This window comes from Cupressus sempervirens, chromosome 9 (assembly GCF_028749045.1).
Source record: "Cupressus sempervirens isolate cs-2001-9-10 chromosome 9, ASM2874904v1, whole genome shotgun sequence".
Classification (NCBI taxonomy): domain Eukaryota; kingdom Viridiplantae; phylum Streptophyta; class Pinopsida; order Cupressales; family Cupressaceae; genus Cupressus; species Cupressus sempervirens.
In genome coordinates, this window is record NC_143126.1 from 686,908,935 (window position 1) to 686,920,517 (window position 11,583).

Below are 11,583 nucleotides of genomic sequence, written 5' to 3' on the forward strand. Positions count from 1 at the left end.
TACAAGCCCAAAATGCAAAGAGACATAAGGAGATATATGGAGAAATGCAATATATGCCAAAAAGCCAAGGTGACTTCAACAAATTCTAGACCCAACCAGCCTCTACCCATTCCCAATAGGCATTGGGAGTTTATTATTATGGATTTTATAGTAGGGTTGTCAAGAACCAAGGCAGGACTAGATAGTTTTCTTTTAGCGGTGGATAGATTCAGCAAGATGAGTCATTTCATTCCATGCAAGATAACACATGATGCAAGTAACATTGCTAATCTATTTTTCAAGGAGGTGGTGAGAATCCATGGCTTATCAAAAAGCAAAGTGGTAGACAGAGATGTGAAGTTTATGGGGCACTTATGGAAGACCCTATGGAAGAGACTTTGAACAAACCTAGCACATAGTTCTACCTACCATCCCTAAATATATGGTCAAATTGAGGTTATAAATAGGGTCTTAGGAAACCTTTTGAGATGCCTGAATAAAGAGTATGGGAAAATTTGAAAGAAAATGATACCTCAAGAAAAATTTGTGTACAATGATAGCAAAAATAGAACTACAAGGTTAGGCCCTTTCCAAGTTATGTATGATACACACACCCTAGGGGTATCATGGAGTTGAGGGACTTACCTTCACATGACAAAATTAGTGGGCATACTAATGATTTTGTCAAATCTATGAAAGAGATACATGACCAGGTTAAACAAACCTTGATGGAAGCAAATATGAAGTTGAAAGAAAACAAGGACGAAGGGAGAAGGGAGTTACGATTCCAAGTGGGAGACCTGGTAATGGTTTACTTGAACAAGGCGAGACTACCCAAGGGAATGCCAAGAAAGTTGTAAATGAGAAGGATTGGGCCATACAAGATACTTGAGAAGTATGGACCCAATGCCTATAAGATAGACCTACCAAAGGACATGGCCATCTCTCACATCTTCAATGTGAAAGACCTTGTACCATACAAGGGGCCCAAGGTGGATGAAGGATATTATTAGGAGGAACTAAACAAGGATGTTATAGACTTGTAGGTACTAGAAAGGGATCCATTGTAGGTAGAAAAGATATTGGACTCCAAGTAAAGAAAAGTACAAGAAATAAAGCGTACAAGGAGAATATTGTAAAAAGGAAGGATAAAATTGAAGCTCAGGCTACTTGGGTTGAAGAGAGTGATTTCAAGAAGTTGAGTATCAACATGGGGCTCATCAATCTAAAGGTACCTTAAACTCTTTTTGACAGGAGGAGAATGGTGCAGGAGCACCTAAGGATAAGTTTAACCCCTAAAAGCATTTTGGTTTATACATGGTCTAAATAACCATGGAGCTAATAAGGACTACTTTTAGAGTCCCAAGGTTACTATATGGAAGATATTTTGGTTGATTTAAATCTATGAGTTAAAAGTTGTCAAGTAGGTCCTAGGAAGCAAAACGTTGCTCAAAGTGCTTAAACTGATAAAATAAGGTGAAAAGACCCAATGTGTGGTTAAACATAGGTGAAAATGGCCATTTTATGACATAAGTCCATGTGGAGAGATTTGGAACCAAAGTGGTGAATATTGGAGTCTTGGTTTGCAATAATTGCAAAAGTTATCAAAAAGTTGCTCATTGATAACTTTTCAATGTTGTAAAGTTTCTTAGCAACTTTTTAGATAGTTTTTGGAAAAAAAAATACTTGGAGTAGTTATGGATTAGTTCAATGGCCAAGAAGGAGAGGGAAGAGTATTTAAATATCCCTCAATCTAGTTCTAGGGGTTGGATACTTGGATGTATAGACAACACCTATTAGTACAGTATTGTATGAGCATTTGGAACAATTTTTGTGAAATAATGAATTAGAGGAGTTTTTTGTGTTACTATTTGGTTTGATTTGGATTCTTTGGATAATTTTTTGAAACTCTACATAGTTGTTTGTATTGAAGAGTTCCATTTCCTTAGGTTTAGAAAATCATTTGCTTTGTGTGATACTGTTGTCCAGTGTTGAGTTATTAGCATAGAAATGGCTATGGCTTAAACTTCCATGGTCAAAATCTCATGGCCTTTAGAAATCAAGAAATAGCCTTTGGACAAGTTGTAAATATGGAATTTTGAGTTTGTGCAAGGTAGTTGTCCATGGTTACAAGTGAGCCATAGGCAAGCTAGTAGAGCTTGGCAAGGCACAATGTATGCTTGTAAGGAGATATAGTAGTAGATAGGGGATTGGTAAGAGTCAATCTCTATAAGATATGGCAAGAGTAGGGTGCTAAAAGTGTTGGATTTAGAGGAGGAAGTAGGAAGTGAAGAAAAAAACCTTAGAAGGAGATACACCTTGCTTTTACCTTAGAAACCCTCAAAATAGGGATTTTTTAGAAACTATACTATACAGAAAGTACTATAACCTAAGACCACCAAAATCCTTTACCCTAGGTCCTTAGGAGACAAAGTCCTTTAGAAAAAAATTGACCTTATTAAGGGTTTTTAGGAGAAAATTCTAAAACCTTGTTTTTAGGAGCACTAATAGGGGCTCTTAGGGCTACAAGGCCAATTTAAGCAATTTGGGGATATGGGTGTGATGGACCTAGAAGAATGATCCAGAATGGTGGGGGATGGAACAAGAAACTCATTAGGAGAAGCCTAAGCTTGATTATAACTTAGAACTAATAGTGTGATGGGATTTTCCCTTGGAGGCTTAAATATGCCTAGTGGAAAGAGTGGGAAGAATAGTAGGTAAACTTGAATTGCTGGGGAGTTTTCTTGAAGGAACAAGATCTAGAGTGTGATTCCCTAGTGTAGGGTTGAATAAAGTACCCTAGGAGGCCAAGGAAGGCCTAAATGGATCTAGTGAGATCTTGTGGAAGGAAGCTCCTCATCACTTATCACTAGGAAATTAGAAAATTGATATCAAATTCAAAGTGAGTTTGACAGGCATCCTTGGGTAAAGAGAATTTCTAAGGAAGTAACTAGAAGACCTAACTTCCTAGGATCAATGTTCAAATGGAGAAATTTTGAGATAAAATACCTTATGGATAATTTTTGGTGTAAATAATTATTCATCATTTACACTGACTTAAGTTTACTTAGGTTAATGCATTATTTTAATATTTATTTATTAGTCACCTAGGAGTATGTGCACTCTTGTGAGTTGTCATGTTGACAACATAGGAGTCTGCACCTCTTTTATGTACATGGTGTCTACAACATAGCAGTAAACACTTTATTTTATCACATGGTGTCTATAACATCTCCACATGTGGGACACCTTGTCATGTTTATCCTGTCATTGTTGCACATACATTCATGCACAATGGAAGACATGTGCTTAGTTTTCAAGCTTATCTCCTAACACCTTCTAAAGACTATATATGAGCAATGTTAGTATGCTAATAGAAACTAAATTTAAATAAAGCTTCTACAAACTAAACAAAATTCATAAACTTCAAGATAGACTAAGATGAGCTTTTAATTGAGAATATGAGCCATTAATGGACTCTCTCAATAAGAAGCTCTCTTGTTGAGTAGCTTTATCTAAATGGATAGGATGTATGCTCAATATGCTTCCAAAGGCTTAAATGGATGATTGTGGATTTTTGGTGTGGATAGATGGCTTTAGTATGGATTTGGCTCTCAAAATAGCATTATAACTTTACTTCATGGATTGTGTTAAAATGGCTTGGGAGAGGATTTCTTAAATAGGAAAAGGGCTTGAGGGATCAAGGGCTAGGATGCAAGGATGGGAAAAAGCTCATGGAGGGCTTAGATTGCATGAGAGGAGAGCACATGGATTGTGCTTCCTTACAACCAATCAAGGAGTGACACATGTCACATGGTGAGAGGATGGAGGAAAGGGCAAGGATGAGTCAACAAAGGAGGCTCAAGAGATAAAATCTTCATAAAGACCCTCATAATGACTTGTAAGAGCAATAAAAGGGCTTGTAAGAGTCATTTATGACCTAGTGGACTTCATAAAGTTTTATGGTTGAGATATTTTGAGGGTGATGAGAGCAATTTCGACTTGGGCTTGATTAGGAAGGTTATAAGCTTGCTTAGGCTTGTGCAAATGATTAGAGGATGGATTAGGATGGTTTAGGATTAGCTTAAGGATAGGCAAGTGGATGGCATTTAATGAGGGTGCGTGAAGGAAGAGATATTTGTTAACTTTGGCTTGGGTTAGTAAGTTTTAACCCATGTTTAGGGAATGTGACAAGGTTAGGAGGGGATTAGGATTAGGTTTAAAGACATCTTCTAGAAGAGTCTAGATTTTGGATGAGGATAAAAACTTTCTAAAATAGTCTAGAATTTCCTAGGATCAGGATGAAGACTTTCTAGAAGAGTCTAGAACTTCTTAGGGTGAGGATAAATTAGATTTTTAGGAAATAAATAAAGTTTTATTTATTTCAAGGGTTTGGGTTGAGGAGATATTTATTAAAACTTTTTTAATAAACATGAGGATTAATATTTAATTTTAATTAAATATTTTGAGTTGGGGTTAGGGGTAGGAAATGATGAGATTAGCCTTTAATCAAAATTAAAGAAGGATTAGAAGATTTTGGAAGAGGTTATTGGTCATAAGGAAATTGGCCAAGTTTTGGGCAAAAAATAAATTTTTTATTTATTTTTAGGATTTTTGGTCAATTTATTAATTAAATAATTAATAAATAAGGAAATAATGTTTAAATAAGATTTAAACATTTTTGGGAGGGATTCCTTAATTAAATATTTTTAATTAAGATAAAGGGATTTAATGGCATACAAATTAATTAATTAATTAAATAATTAATTAATTAATAAATGATGATGTCATCAGGACTTTTTCAAAAAATAAAAAATACTTTATTTTCTAAAGGTTTTTAGGTGTCTACATTTTGCCCCTCTTTGATGTGATGCCGCAAGTGGCATGACATCAAAGATAAGAAAATAAGATGCCCAAGGCTAGAGCAGAAGGGGGGTGAGGTTGTTCGATCCAAATGATAGGGCTCCATTGTTTCTTTCTTCTTGGCTAAGCGAGTGACGGGTGGCATGAAAAATGCTCCTAGGGATGAGATGCAATAATGCTGATGGATGCAAAAGGGGGAAGGCTTCTCTATGCAAATGATTTCCTAGGTTAAGGCAAAGCTATATGACAAAACCTAAGGAGGATTGGGTTGGAGATTCTAACTTCAAAGATATGTTGCCAAAGCAAGAAAGGTCTGCTTTCCTATGTGCAAGCTTGGTGGTGATTGTGTCAACTTAAGGATAGACTGATGATCCTTTAGGAAGAACATGAGATTGACCACTTGTGGATCCCAACCTTTAGCTCAAGGTGATGAGGGATAACAAGTGACAAAGCTGGATTACCCTAGACAAAGCTCTATCAAAGGGATAACCTTGGTGAGATTGATGGATTTGGAAGATTTTAGGAGTGGTAAACTTTTGACAAAAGTGACAACAATTTTGAAGGCTTGGATGTGAGGTGTTGATTGCTGACTAGATGGTTTGATTCTAAATGAGATGGATGAGGGGATTATAAAGCTGATGCAACAGGATTTCAAAGAGTCAGATTAGTGGAAGATGGGTTTCGGAGATCCCTAGGACTAGGATTGTGGATCTCAAAAGATGAGGCTTGGTGGATTGATTTGGATTGGTGGATCCCTAAGACTAGGATTGTGGATCCCTAAAGCTAAGAGTGATGAGTGATTCAAAGAGATACTGATGCATAAGCTGGGGTAGGAGAGATGGATGCTGGATATGGATGGGGGATAATGGAGATGAAGGAAAACCATTGAAGCTTTTTGAGCGGGGGGATACTTCAAAGAGAAGTACCACCATGTAGTTGAGCACTAGATTTGCTATAGGACTATTGGTTAATTGCCAAGGTTACCAAGAACATCAAGGCCTATTCACCAACTATCCAGAGGACTGACAAACTGACTCGAAACAAACACGCAAGGGTTGCCCGAGCATCACACATGAATCCCAGAGGAAGCAGTGCGGAACCGACACTAGGTAACCCACAAGCAGAAAAGAAAAACAAAAGAAAGACTTGATCAAGACCTTATGCTCTAATTGCCCCATTCGTAGCATACCATGATATGGAAGATCATGGCAACCTTGAGGAGGGAACAAGGAGATTGCTTGGAAAAGATACTTCAAGACCCAAAAGGGAAGATCCCAAATCAAAAGAAAGTGAAAATCCAAAAGAGAACCATTTGCCAACGAGATGGGTAGGACGAGGTACTAACGGACCAAGATCAGACATGAGGAAAGCTATATCCTGCAATGACCTATCGGAGAGCACCTAAGCTGGTGGATTTGGATGAGTGATGCGTCTGGCAAGCTGAACTAAGAAAGATAACACTTTGGTGATAGGAAATCTAGCTAAAGGATGCATTGGAATAGCTAACCAAGATGTGCGATGGGTGCAAGATGCTGATCAAGGATGAACTGACACGAACACTAGATAGATGCAATGGTACTAAGCTAAAGAGGATGTACAAGCTGACATACCAAGATATTTACAAGTGAGCTAATCAAGATATGGTACAAGCTAACAGACCAAGATAGTTACAAGCAGGCAAAAGCTCAGGATGATAGGATAGCGGGATGGTTCGATGTTGTGCAAGATGAGAAAGCTAAGGGTGGGGTGACAGCGAAAGATATGGATTTGGCAGGATGCATCCAATGATGATGAGAGATTTTTTGACCAAGGATAGCTAGAGGAGTAGGATGAGATGGCTGGATAGGATGGTAGATAGCTAGGATTATGATGGATATAAGGAGATGCCATTGGGTTTGCATGAGGATAGCCTAGAGCTAGATACCAATGACAAGGGAGGATGGACAAGACAAGATCTCCAAGGAATATAGTGCCCCCAATCAGAAGATAGCATGCAGAAGGAGGTCTTATGATGGATGTGATAGGATTGAAGCTAGGATGGAAAAAGCTGAAGGGGCTAGGGAGATGGATGATAGCTGAGATGATTGGCTGAAGCCGCATAAGATTAGTGGATGGTGTGAGATGGAAGCTGGAGGATGGAGGATAGGTGGATAGATTGGAAGATGGAGTTGGATGTCAAGAGATGACCAAAAGCATGAGGGTGATAGGCTAAGCTGGGGATGGCAGGATTACGCATGATGCTTGTTTGCCAAGTTTTCATCATGGTACTTGTCCAAGGCGCTTGAATTGCCAAGTTTTCACCAGTGGACACTTTATTTTTCTTTTCTTTTTTGACTTTTTGACTTTGGACTTAGCTGGAATGATTTTGGCTTTCTTCAGCTATTTTGGCTTTTTTGAGATTTTTCACTGGCTATTGGAATGTTCAATTTTGTTGCTAGCTGTTGGTACATCAGATGTGTGATTTATGCAATAGATCGGATTAGATGGGATTGATGGTAAGGAGATGGAGGGATGTAAATGCTAGAAAGGAGCATGAGATGGGGATGCTTGCAAGAGCAACATTGGCACATGTTGGAACGGGTGTGAAAAGAGCATATGGAGGATAGATGGTAGATGCGAGCATGATGGAGGATTTGTGGAAGCGTGCTTGGGGATATAGGCACCCAAGATGGAGTTAGGAGATGGGGGACATGAGTCACTAGATGGGGGATTAGCAATGGTGGATGCCATTATGCATTGGGTTTCAACTTTTTTCTTGGGGATCCACATGGTTTTGGATTTTCTTTTCATAGGATTTTGCATTGTTTTGCATTCTTTGATTAGATTTTGCCTTTTTGGAGTATGTCTTTTAGAATAGACATATGATTGCCTAGGATGTGGATTTTTAGCTTTTATGCATTTTGAAGTTGGCATTCGCATTGCTGTGGTAAGCTTTGGGAAGATGGTTAGGAGAAGCTTTGTGAGATGGAGAGGATATGAAAGAGCATGTAGGGGGATGATGATGGATGATGTGGCTTGATATGTGCCTTTGTTGATCTTGCATAGAAATGGATGGAATAGGATTTTTATGATGGCTGATAGGAGGATGGAGGATGGTAGATTTTGGGACATAGGGACCCAAAATGGATTTAGCAGATGAAGGGGGGATATGGTAGGTTGTTTTGGGTTGCAAAGATGGTGGAGGGGGGATGACATAAGATTTCTTAAAGGGGTGATGGGATGCTGGCATGGTGGGCTTGGGGATAGGCTTGGTTTGGGGGTGTGGTGTACCAACACCTTTAGATGGTGAGCCTTTGGATACATATCCCAGACCACAAAATCCTAGATTTTTTTGTGCAATAATAGGCTCTCTGATTCCTTGCTCTTGTGGTCCTAAACCTTGACCTTGATAATGCCATCGATTAAGCATTTGAACAAGCTGAGAAAACTTTTTTCTTGCAAAAAATGGTAGAAGTGATTTATTAGGTGTATTGCAATGGGGAGATACTATTCTTAGTTCTTCTGCTGAGAGAGGGCCACCGTGAATGAATGTAAGTGAACCAAGAGGGTAGATTATAGATGGTGGAATAGCTTGGATAGGTGGTAAGATGGAAGCATGGAGCGGGGGAGATGGAAGGATAGGATCTTGATGTAGCTGGTGGGATGACAAGATATCTTGTAGTGGAGGAGATATGGCTTGAGGTTTTGGAGATGGAGGAGATGGTGACTGCACTATGGATGGAAGACATGGTACGATGATATCTTCATTTATGCTTTGGGGCATGTCAACATGCTTTTGGACAGGATCTTGATTAGGATTGGTTTGGAGTGGATGGTGCGATAGGAGGTGAAGGGATGGATTCTTCAAAGGCAGCGGATGGATAGATGGGAGATTCAGTAGTGGAGATGGGTGAGTAGAAGATGGATGCATAAGGGTCATTACGAGAGATTTGGGAAATGCTTGGAGGCGATGTGGATAGGATTTGGAGGGATTTGATAGGTGGTGGGATTTTGATGCTTGCGGGAAGTGGAAGGATTTTAAGCAATTTGATGGATGGTATGGGGATGATAGCTATGGGAGATGGAGGTGATATTATAGATGGGGAAGGTTCATCACTGACTACTTCACATGGTTGGATTAGATGACATGGCTTATCGATTGTTGAAGGCAACTTTTCTTGTATTTCCTCTAGGAGATTCCTTGGAGACTCATGTGTCGAAGGTGGAGGTGGATTGACAGGAATAGCTAGTGTGATGGGGGTGGAAGATTGGAAGCTTGGTTGATGGGGTGATGGAGGGGAAGCTGGAATATCAGATGGCATGACTAGATAGTTTGGAATAACTCTTGGATTTTTGGGGATGCTTGGGGGAATGTTTCTAAGGCTTTCAATATACCCGTCATATTCAACAAGATTTTCATCATCATTGGAATAGGAGGTGGCGGGAGCAAGGACAATGCGACCAAACACATCATGATAGGATTGGTACTTCATGCTTTGATGATGAGTTTGATGGGGATGGGGTCTTGCGTATGGATGAACACGGAAGCTCATGGTTGGATTTGGGTTAGGCACAGATTTTGGATTGGTTGATGAAAGATTTCTTAAGGAGAGTCAAAGTTGCATGACAGGCCTAAGGAGGATTGGCTGGAGATTTTTGGCTTTCCTGTGGATGGAAGACTTCAAGGGCATGTTGTCAAAAGCTGAGAGTTTTGCTTTCCTATGCGCTAGATTTGGTGGTGGCTGTTTCAACTTGAGGATAGACTAATGATCCTATGGGCATGCCACGAGATTGACCACTTGTGGATCCCAACCTTTAGCTCAAGGTGATGAGGGATGCAAGTGACAAAGCTAGATTACCCTAGACAATGCTCTGTCAGAGGGATAACCTTGGTGAGATTGGTTGATTGGTAGGATAGATTGATTGGATAGAAAATTTTGGCAAAGTGACAACAACTCTTTAAAGGCTTGGGTGATTTTGGATTGGGTTTCTAGCTGGTTGGGGGGATGATTTCGAGAGACTTTGGATTTGGAATTGTTCTAAAGCAAGGAACTAGATAGATTTGGTTGCAGCAGGGGAGCTTGGATGATTTTCTGATGAGGCAGTGACTACGCTAAGTATGCCTTAAGCTGGGAGATTTTTGCTTTTTTGGGATTTTGACCAAAGTTGGAAAACATTCATTCAAAAGCTATGAACAAACAAGCAGACAAAAGTTTTGAGCAAGCACGTCAAACACACCAACATCCTAGGAAGCTTTCTACAAGGATGAAATTTGTTATAGCTAGGGAGTCCTTGATATACGTAAGGTACATGAGGCCCAAATCCGTAGATGAAACCAAAAAGATGTCACACAGCCGAGAGGAGCGGTAACCCACTTCTCCTCTTTCACTTCTCAAGGGTATAAAGTTCCTTGAGGCTTAGCCTGAGTGACAAAATATTGATTCCAAGAGAGGTGTCTTTGGATTCACCTCCCAATTTTTATACTCCGCCGGAACACTGGAGTTGAGGTCATCCCAAGGGGTGATGAAATCCCCAAGCAGGCCTCCTAAAAAGTGTAAAAGAAGACCACATACATGATCTTGGGCTTTAAAAGACACGTGTTCATTCCAATTGATGATTTAGATTTTGTAAGCTATGATTGAAGACACTTGTGATTATGGCATACAATGTTAATTCCAATTTGACAGCGTCGTCAGCATAATGAAAGTCGAGAGATCGTCAACATAAGAAATGCGAGCGTCATTGAAAATGCATCCAAACCATGTAATGTTCATTGATTGTTAGGCATTCAAGATTGAGATTTGTTGTTTTAATCATGCATTCAAGAAAAATTTGATTTTAATCCATGGCATTCAAGAGTGATTTTAGCAACATGCATTCAAAGACAAGTGGTTAAACATTCAAGTTTTTTCCTTTGAGCATTCAAGATTGAGATTTTGTGTGTTGTTTTAAGAACTTTGAAGTGCTTTGTTTTAACCTTAGATCATTCAAGATTGTTTTGGACTCAAAAGTGAAAATGACTCTTTGGACTTTGGTTTTCATTCAAGATTTTGTGTTCTAGTTTGCATATTTTAAGCCCAAAAATGATATTCCTAGATTGTTTTGATGCATGAAAATCCTAAAAAACATTCAAGATTTTGCAATAAGACATTTGTTTGGAACGAATAAAAAATCTTTTAGGACAATTTTTGGCAACCATTTAGGACTCTTAGTTTTCATGAGATTTTTTAAAAGAACTTTAGTGTGCACTTAGTGTTGATTTTGAACCTTTTGAAATGGAAACTTGAAGTTCTTTTTAAATTCTCAAAAATGAAGTGTTCATAACTTTGCATGAATGCATCTAAAACCTCGATGTTGCAAGGATGCAAATGATTAGATTGGTTTAGTTTCACTTGTTAAAAAAAAATTTCTTTCTTGCAAATTTTTAATTTTTCAATGGATTTAAGTATGATTTGGGGGTTCATTTTAAGCACTAAAAATAAGTGTGTATGATTTTGCTTCCTTAAAAAAAAAATGGCCAAGATCTCCCACAAGAAGAAGAAGAAGAAGTAGATGGAATAAGAAGAATATAGACAAGAAGAGGAAGAAGAATTTCAAGTTCTTTGTCCACCTATAAGCTTGAAAAATCTGCAAACACTATGAGATAGATTATGAGTTCCTTTGTCTTCTTCATGCTCATGTGGACCTACAAAACCAATTTATACAATCCTACCAATCACAAAAACAAGTAAAATTAGCCAAAATCAGCAAATGACATACAAA